The sequence below is a fragment of the Magallana gigas genome, chromosome 1 (assembly GCF_963853765.1).
Source record: "Magallana gigas chromosome 1, xbMagGiga1.1, whole genome shotgun sequence".
In the NCBI taxonomy this organism is placed as follows: Eukaryota; Metazoa; Mollusca; class Bivalvia; order Ostreida; family Ostreidae; genus Magallana; species Magallana gigas.
The window spans coordinates 26803212-26821021 of NC_088853.1; the positions used below are offsets into that span (position 1 = coordinate 26803212).

The 17810-nt window shown below is 33.1% G+C and overlaps 1 protein-coding gene and 1 long non-coding RNA gene across 9 annotated transcripts in view; one reads left to right on the forward strand and one right to left on the reverse strand.

Annotated features, from left to right (window-relative positions):
* Nucleotides 1-1617: 1617 nt before the first annotated feature.
* LOC105317843 (uncharacterized) overlaps nucleotides 1618-17810 on the forward strand; it is a 62115-nt gene continuing 45922 nt past the window's right edge. Inside the window, exons 1-2 of one of the 4 annotated variants that reach the window (XM_066065102.1) lie at nucleotides 1634-1748; nucleotides 2618-2691. The gene's annotated coding sequence lies outside the window, so the exon portion shown is untranslated. Of the gene's footprint in view, nucleotides 2692-2786; nucleotides 3033-4139; nucleotides 4214-4290; nucleotides 4550-17810 lie in introns of those variants that run through there. The other 3 variants (XM_066065112.1, XM_066065100.1, XM_066065130.1) reach the window with 3 other exon arrangements.
* On the reverse strand, nucleotides 12606-17800 carry LOC136269830 (uncharacterized). 5 transcript variants are annotated; one of them, XR_010707396.1, is made up of 4 exons: nucleotides 16896-17355; nucleotides 16173-16429; nucleotides 13134-16082; nucleotides 12606-12729 (listed from the first exon to the last, which is right to left on the reverse strand). It is a non-coding gene; the product is annotated as an uncharacterized lncRNA (long non-coding RNA). The 5 variants fall into 5 exon arrangements; XR_010707397.1 differs by lacking the exon at nucleotides 12606-12729 and adding an exon at nucleotides 17362-17800 and having other exon boundaries at nucleotides 13261-16082; nucleotides 16896-16977; XR_010707398.1 differs by lacking the exon at nucleotides 12606-12729 and having other exon boundaries at nucleotides 13261-15530; nucleotides 15950-16082.

Here is a 17810-nt window from a genome sequence, read left to right on the forward strand (position 1 = left end):
TAATGATAAAACGTTATATAAATAGTGCCTTTTTGGGAGGGTAACAGTTAAAATTGACACCCCGATGAAATTGTTAACCGACGTGAAGCGGAGGTTGACAATGGTTTTTTAAGGGTGTCAATTTCAGCTGTTATCCTCCCAAAAAGGCACTAGTTATTTTATTATACTGAATGTCTTAATTTTAGAGAGTTGTTTACTGCTTTTATATAGAAATGACTTGTATTCTACGGCGAACCGTACGCGCATGTAACTATTCGTTGTGTTACCCCTTGCTAAGTAAGTTGCTACCGCTGATGGTAATAAAACGAATTATCAACTGTGTCTAAACCAATCAGATTTCGGTATTTAACATGAAAGTATTATAAAAATATCTTATTGTTATATTGTTATTGCTAAACGATAATGAACCAATAGGCTAACCGCAAGTTGTCTTTGGCCCTGTTGCTTGTAAGCTTACTACTTATGCAACCACAACAGCGAACAACACCTGCCATATTAAAATTAACCATTTCACTCTACTACGCATAAGATCTTTTTGCAAAAGGCTAGTTTGATGATAAAATTGTTTGAAATAACATGTATACATTACAAAATTACCTGTTAAAAAACTGCTTGGCAAAGGAAATTATTTGTTTAAGAAAATACATGTAGTATATGAATGTTGCGAAAAATCGATTCAGACTTGCAAGTTTCGATTTGATCATGTTATTCAGTGTAATGGGTTTATGACTGCAATGATTGAAAATGTTTACAACTGATAATTGTATTAATTCCTTTATATTTTCCCTCAGATATTAAATGTGTTTTATATTGATATACATGTACTTCATTTTTATGACAATGCTGTAAATTATCGGCCATTTGTTTCATAAGAATCTAAAGTAAATGAAGAATTTATTAGTAATGTTATAATTAGCACGCAAAAATAAATATTTTTTACTTTATACTATTTTTTTTGTTTCGTAGATTGTTCATTTTAAAGCCTGTATATACGCACAAATCATTATTATCATTATTTTTATCATCCTAAACATATGCCCTAAAGTGCTTACAGTAGTAATCGATACGTTCTCAAAGCATGTTCACCAAGAGACAATAAACACTAGACCTTGATTATCATCATTTCAAAAGATGTACCATTGCTTCTTTTAAGTGTAAAAGAAAATGTATCTTTTCATTCCAATGCACGATTCTAGTGAAGATAGACTCTTACTTGATCTAGAAATAACATGTGTTTTAGCATTGTATTATTTTCCTTTTAACTTCGAACCACTCTTTTCACAAGGTCAGAAAACACAGTTGATAGCCAGATATATAACCTTAAATCATTTTGTGGTGTCATTTCAAGTTTTAAGCTTATTTTGCTTCACGACTCCTTCAGTGTGAATATTAGAGGTTTGTATGAAGTAAATTTCAGAATATCATACATGTATACAATAAAGATGCATTTTGACAAAGGGCAGTTTACAAGACGACATCGCTGTACATAATCGACTTACCAGACCATGCATTTAATTGAGAGTTATGTCATCAAAACCAATTAACCCCAAACAGTTTTTTTATTAGTTAACCCGGATTACTCTTGTCATTCACTGATGAAATCAGGCGGATGTAGTTTAAACAACAAAATATAATATCATAGCCAGATGTTTTTACTTTCACTTTAAATTCTAGCTGAAACAAATGTTTCCTTGTTAGGATTTCTCTAACAAGGAAAATCCTTCATGACAACATTTTATAGCAGTAAGGTAAGTAGTAATATGTATGTATGTATGTATAAAAGAAAATTATCATCCGAAAAAAAGATATCGACGTGATTAAACCCCGGATTTAAACTATTGATGGTGAAATATTCCCGAGTTCAAACGCATCAGGAAGAACTGCACACGGGGCTATCAAAATCACTCACTTCATGCATTTAAATGGGCATGGTCACGATTTTGGTTAATTTTTTTTCCGAGTTTAATGTTTACAGTGCTTCAGTAATGCTTTTAAATATTCAATCAAAATTTGAGTGTCATTTGTTTAGTTATAAGCGAGTTACAGAACTTACAATTCTTAGCTATGTAAGCTAAGCGTTTGTTTACATTTTGAATGTTGAAGTGAAAAATCCAGTTTTAAACCCCAAATAAATGTGTTAATCGTTAGGAACTGTTTATTCATGCTTTACATGAATAAGAAGATAGACAAATCAGCTTGAGAAATATTTTTACTGGTAAATTGAACCTATGTAAACAAAAACAGGGCACGAGCCTTGTTTACATAACGAAGAATTGTGCGCCCTTTATCTTGCTTTAAACTCATCAACTGGCACCCAAATTTCATTTGATCATTAGAAATATATTTCTAAAGCATAATAAAAAACAGAAAAATAAAATTTGACCAAAATCGCGACCATGCCCCTTTAATTAAGAGTTACATCATCTGCATTTGAACCTGTTTTGACATTGTATTACTCGGATTTCAAGTTATTGTCAAAACCAATTAACCCCAAACAGTTTTTCATTAGTTAACCCGCGTTACTCTTGTCATTCTCTGAAGAAATCAGGCGGATGTTGTTTAAACAACAAAATATAATATCATTAACAGATGTTTTTACTTTCACTTTAAATTCTAGCTAAACCAAATGCTTCCTTGTTGGAATTCCTCTAACAAGGAAACTCCTTCATGACAACATTTTATAGCAGTAAGGTAAGTAGTAATATGTAGTTTCCAAAAAAAATTATTATCCGAAAAAAAAGATGTGGACGTGAACCCCCCCCCCCCCCCCCCCCCCCCCCGATTTAAACTATTGATGGTGAAATATACCCGAGTTCAATTTCATCAGAACGAACTGCACACGGGGCGAGCAAAATTACTCACATAATGCATTTAATTGAGAGTTACGTCATCTGCATTTGAACCTGCTTTGACATTGTATTACTCGGATTTAAAGTTGGTGTCAAAAACAACCAACCACAAAAAGTTTTTATTAGTTTTTGGGATTTCTCTAACAATGAAAGTCCTTCATGACAACATTTTATAGCAGTAAGGTAGGTAGAAATATGCATGTATTAAAATAATTTCTCATCCGAAAAAAAACAGCAAACATCTGGACGTGAAATAAAAATGGATTTAAACCATTGATGGTGAAATATTCTCGAGTTCAAACGAATCAGGAAGAACTGCACACGGGTCGAGGATAATCACTCACATCCGCGAAATACACTGCATTCTAACATGTTAACTGTATATTACGTGTCAAAATAAGTACAAATTATAATTAATAAGCTAGCTATAGGGAAAAAAGTATTTATTTGTATGTGAGAGCATGTACGAATGATCTTAATTTAGAACAGTTTGATGTTGTTAGGATACAGGTTTTCAAGTTTATGATGTTACTAGTTAAGATCTGTTTACTCTAACGCCCGTTTCCCGCCTACATTTTACATCCAAATATTTTGGAATTTCTGGCGGATATTCAAAATCAAATTTTTTCTACTAAAAAGTATGAGTTTAATGTTTACAGTTCTTCAGTAATGCTTTTAAATATTCAATCAAAATTTGAGTGTCATTTGTTGAGTTATAAGCGAGTTACAGAACTTACAATTCTTAGCTATGTAAGCTAAGCGTTTGTTTACATTTTGAATGTTGAAGTGAAAAATCCAGTTTTAAACCCCAAATAAATGTGTTAATCGTTAGGAACTGTTTATTCATGCTTAACATGAATAAGAAGATAGACAAATCAGCTTGAGAAATATTTTTACTGGCAAATTGAACCTATGTAAACAAAAACAGGGCACGAGCCTTGTTTACATAACGAAGAATTGTGCGCCCTTTATCTTGCTTTAAACTCATTAACTGGCACCCGAATTTCATTTGATCATTAGAAATATATTTCTAAAGCATAATAAAAAACAGAAAAATAAAATTTGACCAAAATCGCGACCATGCCCCTTTAATTAAGAGTTACGTCATCTGCATTTGAACCTGTTTTGACATTGTATTACTCGGATTTCAAAACCAATTAACCCCAAACAGTTTTTCATTAGTTAACCCGCGTTACTCTTGTCATTCTCTGAAGAAATCAGGCGGATGTTGTTTAAACAGCAAAATATAATATCATTAACAGATGTTTTTACTTTCACTTTAAATTCTAGCTAAACCAAATGCTTCCTTGTTGGAATTTCTCTAACAAGGAAACTCCTTCATGACAACATTTTATAGCAGTAAGGTAAGTAGTAATATGTAGTTTCCAAAAAAATTATTATCCGAAAAAAAAGATGTGGACGTGAACCCCCCCCCCCCCCCCCCCCCCGATTTAAACTCTTGATGGTGAAATATACCCGAGTTCAATCTCATCAGAACGAACTGCACACGGGGCGAGCAAAATTACTCACATAATGCATTTAATTGAGAGTTACGTCATCTGCATTTGAACCTGCTTTGACATTGTATTACTCGGATTTAAAGTTGGTGTCAAAAACAACCAACCACAAAAAGTTTTTATTAGTTTTTGGGATTTCTCTAACAATGAAAGTCCTTCATGACAACATTTTATAGCAGTAAGGTAGGTAGAAATATGCATGTATTAAAATAATTTCTCATCCGAAAAAAACAGCAAACATCTGGACGTGAAATAAAAATGGATTTAAACCATTGATGGTGAAATATTCTCGAGTTCAAACGAATCAGGAAGAACTGCACACGGGTCGAGGATAATCACTCACATCCGCGAAATACACTGCATTCTAACATGTTAACTGTATATTACGTGTCAAAATAAGTACAAATTATAATTAATAAGCTAGCTATAGGGAAAAAATAGTATTTATATGTATGTGAGAGCATGTACGAATGATCTTAATTTAGAACAATTTAATGTTGTTAGGATACAGGTTTTCAAGTTTATGATGTCACTAGTTAAGATCTGTTTACTCTAACGCACGTTTCCCGCCTACATTTTACATCCAAATATTTTGGAATTTCTGGCAGATATTCAAAATCAAATTTTTTCTACTAAAAAGTATGATCAAATCTTAATTGATTTATATCAAAATAAAATTTGGAGGGGGGGGGGGGGTGTCTAAAACAATTATCATTAAAATCGGTCTCTATGAGGAAGGAAATTAATATCTGGCGGGCGATATGTGCATAAAAACTTAATAATCACATGTTCACGTTAGAAAAAAAGTAAAATTTCATTTTAATTCATATCCGTTAATTATCTCGAAAATTTACATGTATATCGGTCGGTAGACATATGCCCCCCCCCCCCCCCCCCCCGTGAAACAACAACACCCCCCCCCCCAAAAAAAAAAATAAAAAAAAAATTAACTGTTAGTTAGGCGGCTAGACAATGCTATCGTTCGCAGTCCTTTAGATATTTATTCGAAATAGAATTCCAAAACACGCATTTCAAATTTCGAATGAGCCTTCTGGGCTTTCTTAATAATACGTACTGATGCAGGCGAATAAAATTTAAACACCAAGAAATAGTATTCTAGAGAGGAGTTTGTTCTTTAATTTCTAACTTAAAAGCATTTTTGTTTTTTAGATTTTTCCAACAAGGAGAACATTGTTTGACTATAGCGGTAAGGTAAGTAGTAACATATCACATTAAGGGGGTCAGGACAAATATCACGTGACTAACATTGCAATGCTAACTCTATTATGACGTCATAATTCATTTGATTGTATGATGATATGATGTCATTTAGTCATTATGATGTCATACATGATTTGATAGATCTTTTTCCCGTACTTAACGGTTTTAAAGTAGTCATTGTCTCATCATGAGCTTGTTGAAATTTAACATTTTTAATTTTAGAAATGTAAATGTTCAAAATCATAAGCAGTTAATATAATCAGTATATATTCTGATAATGATCTGTTCATGTTAATTGAAAAATCTAAATAATTCATTACTTTTTTGATGGTTCAATGCAGAATTTGTCACAAAAGGTCATTATTCCAGAATAAGCGGTAGGGGTGATTCCTATTGTAGTATCTTTCTTAAATGCCAAGAAAATTGCCATGAAAAATTTCTACGTTAAAAGGCACATGCTAAGGTTGATATATGAATTTTTTTTAAAATCTTCATCGACAATTTTTAAAGTGCTACTTCCCCACTTTCGAAAAAGATGTTTCGTGCCTGAGGTACAGAACTAGCTATAACTTTTTCCTCCGGACTGAAATTTTGTTCGAGTAAAAGTTAAACAAAACATGATCATGTAATCATGTGTAGTCAAATTTAACTTTGCTCATGTATTCATGAACCGAGTTCTTTTTGATCAAGTTGATAAGCCAGTGAGCGTTGTTCAGTTTAAACGTATTCAGCATTTTTTTTCTTTGTGATATATTTTTAACTTTCACTTTAGATTCTTTGAGAAATTCTTTGTTAAAAAATATATAAATACATACATATATATATATATATATATATATATATACTATACAACATTAGAATATTGAAATTTGATATTTTGATTTATAGATTACGTTAGAGAACATTTTGTTTTAGAAATTTATATCAGTTATGACAGTCTTGTAGTATGAAACATTTTATATGAGGAAAAGATACATGTAATCCCCTATGACAATGTTTATATAGGCTGGTATGTTGATTCATTCGTATTTATCAGAAAATTAGTGTTAATCATCAGGAAACAGCAGAAGTTATCTTTCCTTCACTAATATTACGTAATTAGTAGATTATTATGGATTTTTTTTATACCATCACAGGAAAACTACTTATAAAATTTTAGTGTACGTTTATTGACTTAATAACTTTGTGTCAATTAAAAGACAACACAAATCAAAAAAGTGAAGAAACCAAGCAAACCAGTTTGTAGATTTTGGTATATGCTTTGTAATTTGGAATTTACTAACTACTCAAACATTATAATACATAATTATTATTTTCAACGTTACTTTTCATTATTATTCGCGTTCAATAGTGTAAGGAGCCTTCCCTGAACAGACAAATCCAAAATCATTAGAAAATGAAGTGTTGAAAATTCAGGAACAAAAAATATTTTCTGATGTATTCAGATCTATTTCCTCGTCCATTTAAAGCTGTTCAAAAACACATTACGTTAAAACTTTGTACATTGATTTAAATAAACAGTTACGCTAATCAATATCTATTCAATCCATGTTCCTAGACATACGAGTTTGTGTTATGTTCATTTTTTTAAATTTCTAATCTAGCTTTTCCATCAACCGTTTGCAAAATAAGTCAGACATCGGTTTCAGTAAAAACTAACCATAAACCTTGTATTATACATTATAAACGTTATTCACCAACGCGTTGTCTCTAATCAAATAAAATACAAATTTCAACGATGGGATAATCAAAAGCTCTTTTTAAAATTTCCTTCATAATTTTATTCATGATGACAGGAAAAAAGTTAATCAAAGAAACTTTAAGTTAAAACTTAGACAAAAAAATCATTTTTGTCTGCTCAGTATAAATGTATCTTGTTTTATTTAAGAGCATATTGATTTGTTAACTTGCTCTGATAAACTTTATACTAAAAAATCACATATCTTCTTGAATCAATTGATATGGCCTGTGAAACACATCTCAATACCCTCGACAGTTTATTTAAAATTATCGTCATTTATTTTGATACTCATTTTTGTCCCCCGCCGCAACGCGGAGCGGGGACATAGAAATGCCGGGCGTCCGTCCGTGCGTCCGTGTGTCCGTGTGTCCGTCCGTCACACTTTTTTGTAAGCGCTCTCATGCCTACAAATTTTGACGGATTTTCATTAAATTTATACCAAATGTTTATACCACTATTACCTTGGTCAAGTTCGAAAATCAGCATTGGTCGATACTTTTTGTTGGAGTTATGGGACTTTGCATTAATGACTCTGTTTTATCCAAAAATTAACCTTGTAAGCGCTCTCATGCCTACAAATTTTGACGGATTTTCATTAAATTTATACCAAATGTTTATACTAGTAATACCTTGGTCAAGTTTGAAAATCAGCATTGGTCAATACTATTTGTTGGAGTTATGGGACTTTGCATTAATGACTCTGTTTTATCCAAAAATTGACCTTGTAAGCGATCTCATGCCTACAAATTTTGACATATTTTCATTAAATTTATACCAAATGTTTATACTAGTAATACCTTGGTCAAGTTTGAAAATCAGCATTGGTCAATACTTTTTGTTGGAGTTATGGGACTTTGACCACAATAATGACTCCATTTTATCCAAAAATTGACCTTGTAAGCACTCTCATGCCTACACATTTTGACGGATTTTCATTAAATTTATACCAAATGTGTATGCTACTAATACCTTGGTCAAGTTCGAAAATCAGCATTGGTCGATACTTTTTTTTGGAGTTATGAGACTTTGACCACAATAATGACTCCGTTTATCCAAAAATTGAACCTTGTAAGCGCTCTCATGCCTACAAATTTTGACGGATTTTCATTAAATTTATAGCAAATGTTTATACCACTACTTGGTCAAGTTCGAAAATCAGCATTGGTCGATACTTTTTTTTTGAGTTATGGGACTTTGACCACAATAATGACTCTGTTTTATCCAAAAATTGACCTTGTAAGCGCTCTCATGCCTACAAATTTTGACGGATTTTCATTAAATTTATACCAAATGTTTATACCACTAATACCTTGGTCAAGTTCCTAAATCAGCCTTGGTTGATAGACTCGATACTAGTATACTGCTTGACCGGCGGGGGACCCAGGAATTCTATTCTTGTTCAAAGTAGTAATATTGGTCAATTTTTATTACTATTTTTAGACATTTGTTTAAAGATGTACTAACATATGTTCCTTTGTTAAATATTACAATCACATTCTCCGGTATGTTCTTCTATTGAATTTCAGATCAAGATCTTTTATTGCTATGGAAACGGAGTTAAGTCATCGAGTTGATCCTGTTAATTTTACGAGGAAACGGAAAGGTATGAATCTCTGTTGTAACATTTACTTATTCACATGCAGTGCCAACAAACTGTATATGAAGTGTATCGCTGAATCTTGATTTATTTTCACTAAATGAAATCAAATCATATGGGTGAGATGAGACACGTAAACCAAATGTCGTGAATTTAAAATAAATACTCGGTACATTAAAGGCAAGTGAATTAACAACCTACGGAAGGCCGTTAGTGTCAGGAAAGAAAAATATTTCATCTGGCGGCAGCTACGTAATTAGTATATAAAATGGTTTACCTGGCGCCCATGGGCTTTCGTACAATGCAAATCACTATACCTTACACTTTTTATACCTGAAATCTTGTCTTGATTTTTTTTTATCATTTCACATACATAATCAACTTATTTTTCTTCCGTTTCAATTGTCAGTTATCAATTGTAGGATCTGGTGAAGATGAAACACAACCAAGCCGTAAGATGAGATGCATTCCTGGAGACAAAATTGAAGAAAAACCATGCCATAGTCTTAAAATAAGTAGCTATCCTGAAGACAACATTGATGACGATGAACCATGCCCTAGTCGAAATATTACATGCCATTCTGGAGACAGAAGTAAAAATAGATCAGACATACATAAGGTAAATGAAAACTTCGAATTGGAACTTTCGACCGTACAATCGAATTCTTACTACGATGAAACAAAACCATCCGATGAAAACAAAAGCATCCAGGATAAAGCAAAATTACCTTTAAACAAAGATGTCACGTTTTCAGCGGATTCTGCTTACATCTCTTGTAATGTCAATTCGACGACTTCAGCTGGTTTAGACGAATTGATTAGTGAAGGAAATGGCAAAATATTGGAGCTGGAAGTAAAGGCGTACATTCACGGTTTATTTCATGTTGCTATACTTTGCATGCTTTGCGTCGACTTGCAGGCCTTACAAATAACCCTTCGCTTGTCCGGGAGGTAGTGCGTATCAACGTTACAAAATTGAACCGTGAAGAAGTTAAAGTGATAGAGCTATTGATCGAGGACGTACGAGAAAAACATATAAAAGTAGGCTCCAAAGCCTGGGGATTCGTCGAAAAATTTGATGAAGTAATTTTAGAACCCAAAACGCATGTCCCAGCAGATTGCGTAGAAAGAATAGGTATTGTTAAAGACAACGTTTTTACGAAGGACGAACATATTACACTATAAATCTTTATTGTACTAGATGTGTCGAAAGTCACGTGTTTGTACTTATACGATATGACGTCATAGTTAACTTTCACGTTACGATCTTCATTCCTGTCGATAGTTCTCAGGGAATGTTTTTAACGTAAAAAGTGAATTATATCAAACCAGTAATGAAACCGCATGTTTTCTTAACATTGATGCTGTCGTTAATGCTAAACGTACAGAATTCATTCATAGTAGATGATAGCTCGCGCAAGCGCGGGAATTACCACTTTACACCTTATTGTGATATAATGCTTAATATGTTGAACCATATTTTTTTTTCATTTTTGTATATACTTTATCCGAGTTTTTCCTTATCTTATTCTTTACAATTGAAATAAACAACAAACTGCAATGTTAGATATTTAGAGCAGACAGGGATGAAAAATACATACTGAAATGGATGATATATACATGTACGCCGTAATCCTGTTTGTTGCAGCTGACTGAAAAAACCCTTTTTGTTGTATTTATTTCAAACCAGTGGATAGGTATTAGTGTATATCTCTCAAAATTTGGTTCTTTTGGTCAATTTCAAATATAATTTCTAGTACTATCCCAAATAAGATAAAGACTGTTTTGAAAAACAATCTGGAGGGGGCATCCCCATTAAACTTCCCCGTTTTATGCATACACCATTTATCCATATAGAGGTAGAATATAATAATCTGTTCATTACTGTTTACAGGTTTTAAATGTCTAAGGTTTACAACCAATCTATCGTGGTATAAAAATAAAAGGTTATGCATTATTATCCATTTGCATGCATTTTTTTTAACCAAAGTTGTCAGATTCAAAATATCTGCCCAATGGCTAACCGACCCTACACTTTCCACCATGTCAGTTAGTCAACCCATTTCTAGGCACAACGTTCTGGAAAGTTCTTTCCATTAATCCTAAGAACGCATTAGTTGTTCCACTATATTTATCAACATTTTGTATTAATCGAAGTCCGATCCAAGGTATCTGCCCGCGATGCATAATTAACTCGTCTTACACTTTTCGTTAATTAGTCAATTCGCATTCTTGGTTGCCCCGTTCTGGAAAGTTCTATCCCATTCTCTCACCTGAAGTCGTGCTTCGCAAGTGAATGAGTATCAAAACTTAAATCGCCAAATAAAGGAAGGAATTGACTAATTTCATTTATTCAACCTTTGTTAAATTTTAACTTCTATGTATTCTCTAAATAGGCTCACAGTAAATATATTCAGTCTTTACATAATCATTCAATATTGTTTAATTGTGCGCAGTATAGTTAAGGCAACGCACAGCTTAAAATTATAGTGAAACTGGTGATGACATTTAAACACTTTATTTCCCATTTAGATTTAAAATTTTCTTTATTCATTATATTACGTTTATATCATACCAGTTTCAAACTTTCTCGCCCACCAATGTAGGTCAGTCACGTGGCAGCTACTAGTCGCAGTGACCCATTTTAAAGGAAAATTTACACGGACATTTTTAGAACCAAAAAACAAGGGCAAGCTGCATATACGCAGGAACTACTTTTAAACATATTTTTATTCGAAATGCCTCAAAGATATAGAAAACCAATGCTCATTCAATGTGAATGCCACATATTTTTCATTAATCCCGAGTAAATAGAAAAAGATTTGAAAAATTACAGCTTTTTTCAACTTTAGCTGTAAAATTTAGATTATACAGGAAATTCTCAACAAATGAGCATCACTTTTCTGATTATCGGTATTAAGCTGTAACTCTACATACCAAGTTTAACTCGATCCATTAACGCCCTGCCCTTGTCTATTGCAGCTTTTCTAGCTTGCCTCAATTCTGAAGGGAGCAAACTCGGTTTTCAAACGCTCTGACGACCCTGGCAAGGGAATTAACTCTAAGCTTACTACGGGAAGCAATCCATGAGGAGACAACTCTTCATTTCTTTGAAATATTTTTTCCCCAGTTTTATTAACTTTTCTTGGTATTTCACTAGTTATTCTTTATTTCAATTCATCTGAATACACATGTAGCTCAGCTTTTAATAACGACTTCTAGTATCTACTTCAGATAAAAGAACTTGTATGGCACATAAATCGACCGCGTTTCATCTGTACACATAATCGCGAAAAACAATGAATAAAAATTTTAAAAAATGAATTATTAGTCTCTGATTTCTTGATTCAGCTCTTTTCATCAGATACAATCATCATGGCAGAATGTAAACAGTGTATATATAAGTGCAGTTTCATGAAATATCTCCATGCGAGTCTATTTGGGGGGGGGGGGGGGGGGGCGACATCCGCGTGAAACAAAGCAATTGACCATATTGAATAAACTGCAATGATAGTAATTACTAATATTAACATACATGTATATATTTATTTTAATATCTTTAAGCACAATTTATTTCATAAACGACATGCACATGCATTTATACAATGTATTTCATTTGCAGCAACACGTAACGCAAATAACAAATTCACGGGAAAATTGTAAAACTTTCAATTTTAATTTTTACAAAAAAACTACGACCCAATTTTTTATTTCAAATCTTTAATATTTGTTTGCACACATCTATTTGCTGCGGTACAGCCATAGGCAAAGAAAACGCCCTCTACAGAAGATTTCAAGGTGAGCCTAAAAAGGGAAAAATATGAAAGGTTAATTATAGCATTATTAGAAAATGAATCATTGCAATTTTGCAAAAGTGTTCCAAGCTCGGACATCAAAGGACAGAAATGTTTTAGAATGGAAAGAAAATGGTATGGTTACAGATTATCCAACAGCTCCGAAATATGTAACAAATTTCTGTGACCAACAGAGATTTGAAAAGTACATTTCTCTAATTTCTAAATTTCCAAAGCTGCATATGCCCTTCAGCACATTTACACTCAATTTACGCAGACTGCAAGACTTCGTTACGAACAAAAAATATTTAAAAAATGGCAACAACAACAAAGAAAGAGAAACATTTACACAGCCCTTTTCTTTCTCGGTTTGGCATCAACTACCTGAAAATGAGAAAAGTCTCATCAACTTACTAATTGTCACCCATGTGCCACTTTTCATGCAAAGTTTTCTGCCCTCCATTCCTCAGCCAGTGCACAGCAGAAACATATAAATGAAGCGAGGGAAACACTAACATCAGAAATTTGTGCACAGTTTGGAAATTTACGTAGTCCAAATTCCGAAAGTAAAGGCATAAAAGCGATCAAAAATATGATTGATGTTGTTCAGCCTATCATTGAAAACAAAATGGGAATGACATTCAAATCCCATCTGAGTGACAACTTTTCTGTAAAAGGGATTGTCTCCCCCTCCCAAAACAGAAAATATGTAGAAAATACAGTAAAACAATCAAACAGTAAGATTGAAAATCTTCTTATCAATAATGACACAGACGCAATGAACTTCCTTGCTTCAGGCAAATCTTACAGCATGTACGACAGAGAAAGAATGAGTTGTACACATGTTACAAAAGAGGTTGCAGAGAAACATATGGTAGAAAAACTTGAAAAAAGAAGTCAAGAAAACTAAAACCTAAGGTCCATCATGGGAGATTTGAAAATTATGAATTTGACAAGGATGCTTTTTTATCAGAATTCAATCAATACCCAGCAGAAAAACCAGTTAACTGTACCAGGTTAGCTAATAAATACAATATCACTTATCAAGGCAAGCAGCCCAAGAACTCTGGTCAAATACTAATGAGCTTTGCTAAACATCATGTCATAAATAAAAACCAATTCAATATATCCGTGAGAGTCAGTGGTCGTGACAATACAAGAAGAGTGAGAAGATCAAAGATGAAACTTGGAAAGAGCAGGTATCAATACCATCAGCAAGATCTGCAAAAAAATCAAGAACATCATTAAAAACAAACTTTTGCAAAATCACCTGTACATTGGAGAGCGCATCGCCCCAAAAGTTTCTATTACCAATAATATTGACAAAGATGGAAAGCTAACAACATCTGAATGCTTAATATATCGCAGAAATATTCCCATTACAACTGTTTATAAAGAAGAGATAGAACGTTTTAGCATAGTTGGGATTCTCAGAGAAAGAAGTAATAGTGTCCATGAAGCCATAACCACATTGCGCAATATCCAGGAAGAGCGCAATGACCCTGATACTCTTAAATAATTGCAAGAAATAGAGAATACATTTCATATGAAAATATGGCACGACCATTCAGAAATTTTAAACAGTTCATATGTGAACTTTATGGTGTGCTTCTTGTATGACACAGCTAACTTCCTCAATGATGAAGAGTACAGGAAACAGTTTCCAGAAGAAAACCCACTGGATGTTCAGATTTCTTTTGAAAAACCAAGATTATATATATTTTAAAAATCTGGTACTAAAAACTTATTGAAATTGTAGGGCAAGGCCACACCAATATAATTTCTTGTTTGTGGGACCACGCACACTCGTATTTCAATAAATCTATACAAATTTTATTATGACTAATTTCCGCATCAATGAGATTTTGCGCTGTTTTCTGTTCTATTTCCCCTCTATTTTTCGTATTTTAGATAATTTTAATAATTCAGAAACAAGCAGAAAAAAATAACAGTCATAATTATCATATTATTATTATTACCCTCCTATCTAATTATTTACCACCTTAAAATTTCGTCTACAAAAAAAATTTATTAAATCGCTCGCCCGCTCGTACCTTTTTGTAATTGGATATGTGACGAACAAGAAATTATATTGGTGTGACCTAAAAAAAAATTATCTTACTTCTCGGGCATTTACTTATTGGGCTGATCATTAATATATTTATTTACTGTCATGATTTTAAAAAGGGAAAGATTTGATAGTTCTTTTTAATTCATACAGATTATTAATTTACATTATTTTTTAGCCTTGCTAAAACATCTATCTGGGCAATATGTTTGTGTATATAATCACACATAAGGAGGTTGTTACAGCTAAAGCAAATGCTTTGTGCTATCCAAGGATTAGCCTGGGACACCCAAGATCATTTTTTTTGCCTTAATTAGATAATAAGCTGAACTTGAACTTTAAAGAAAAAATGACATCTTTTAAGAGTCAAACAAAAATTCTTGAATGTACCTTCATCTCAATTCATAATTTTAATATTGGAAGTTCAGATAAAGAGCAGCTTATGTACACGGAAACAAGACTTGAAGACCTACAATCAATGACAGCTTCAAACACCCCAAATATGACTTGAGCAGCTTTCCTTGGAACAGCGCCGCACACTTATCACAAAAGGGGAGCTGTGGAAAAAAATGCAAAGAGGAGAGACAAATCCATTTCAGAAACTTCGTCAAGAGGAAATCGCAGTAGAATTAGAAAATCATAATATTTGGACTGACAAAGAAACAAAATCAGAATTATCAAATTTACTGACCCAAAAACTTCAATGTATTTGCCGACCCCCTGCATTAATGTGTAAAGATCCTCTGAAAAGTGCCAAAGACATTAACGTTAACTAGTATGAGGTGCTTTCCTGCGAACCCCTTCATGTTATTACAAATATCGTGCAAAACATCACTACAGAGCCCCCATTTCATGTACCAAAGGAAATTCAAAAGGAATTCGAAATATTTTCAAGCAAAACAATTGCAGACAAAAATCAATTTAAAGGGTCAGATGCTAGATTGTTTGCAGTGAAGCTTGCCAAGTTCATCAAGACAAATTACGATGCTAGCAAGATTGAACAAAAGTTTTTGTCCTTAGATAATAGCCTGATAGAAATTATTCAGATAAACTATTCAAACTTCAGCAACAGAAATCCCAGAAATATCCCCAGACTTTATAACCAGTGCTTCACATTTGCCATCCTATCCCGAAACATCTTTGGAAATCCAGCTAAACTCACCTCGAGAAAATTTTTCGGAAGCCACTTTCACAGCACTACTGTTCATCTCCCTGAAACATACCGGCTTTTTTGTTTACGATCCATTATCCCTGAACAAGAGGAAAGAAGTTTCGGTGATCTAAGACGCATCTCCCTACAAACAACAAACAGACTAGCTATATGTAGTGGATAATGCAGTGCTTAGGTGTACCATTCAACAAAAGATCAACTCAAAGCATGATACCATTAAGAAACAAGACTCTGTCATCAGTCATCAGGCAAAGCTTTTGGGTAAACGCAGCAACTCAATATTTAAAGCGGAATTCATACAGAAGAACCCACTGCTGTTTCAGGCACATTTAGAAAGAATAGCAGATTTCATGTTGGCTGGTGTGGGCATTTTGCGGTCAAAAATAGAGAAGATGTTGAGCTCCTTGATGTGTTGACGAACCGTGCACAAGACTAGAAGGTCCTGAACTCCATCACTTTCGATCTTCTGATCTGCAGAAAGAGCAAACGTACATCACATCTGCATGGGAAAGATGTAGAGCCGACTATGCAGCAGGACATTTACATCTTCCAATCAAAAGAATCAAAAAGAGGGTTTATGATAAAAAAAAAACAAGTGCTCATTCATCTATCCACCCAGATGTATGAATTCAGTGCTGTCTAAAATCTTTTTTTAAACAAAGATTCAAATTTTTGTTAAAAAATATAAAAAGTATTTTCTTTTTAAATAAAGATTTCTTTTTCAATGACTGTAGATTCCAACAATCAAGCCACTGTAAATATGGGAATTCTGCAAGTCCTTCACGAAGACTCGCCTTAACCTGCTAAACAGGTAAATTAAATGATATGCAATTGAATCTGTCCTTAACCAAAGCCATCCTGGTTTATACTTGTTAAAAGATGTAGTTTTTCTACTTTATTTAAAATTATTAATTTTATACTCCGCTGTATTTTTTACCTTATCACTTCAGATAGCAAGTAGCAGAGAACAGCTCTCATTTTCTGCAATGATAAATTTGGACAATTAAAGTCTGGTATACCTACAATAAATTCTACCAATATAAATAAATTAAAGATTGACATATCTAATTACTATCAAATCTCATAATTGTATTAATGTGATATATAAATGATTTTCGTATTAAAAAGATGCTCTTATCACTTGTTTAAATTTTATTGTTACATTTTTCATTGCTAAAAAAGTGATTCTTTCTTAATTTTATATACTAAAAGAAGAAATGGCTGACTTTACAAGCAGTTATATATTTTCATGTACAAGGTTCCTGAAGTTGGTGTCTTAGAGGACAAAGCTGTCTTAGAGGACACAAATGAGAGTTCAAATACTGTCAAAACAAAGAGACCAAGAGTGAGTACATTAGAAATATATAATAGATATAAATGAATATCTGTTAACCAATGCTCACTTGTGATACCCCAGCGTTCCTGTGAATTTATAAAATAAGCAATGTAAACATTTCATAGGAAGTTTATATCGAATTTGTTAAAAACTGTCTCCCAATACATGACATACCTAAACAAAAAGTGTGTTAAAATTTGAAGCATCTGTGATTAATAGAAGCTGAGAAAAATGTGACAAAAATGTGTTATAGACAGACAGACACACAAGGGTAAAACAGTATACCTCTCCCCCTTTGGAGAATGCTATACATACATAAATTGCAGTTTGTATAGTGTATTCTCCTTATAAATTCATAAAATTAATTGTATTTAATTTTATTTCAACAAATACTTTCAAGACAAAAGTTTGAAATAATAATCGCTTTCAGTCAGGGGTGAGCAATTACCATCGCCCGACGCCCGGGGCTACCGATTTTAGAGGTCGGGCTAGCAGAAATCCTCACAGTGGTAGCCC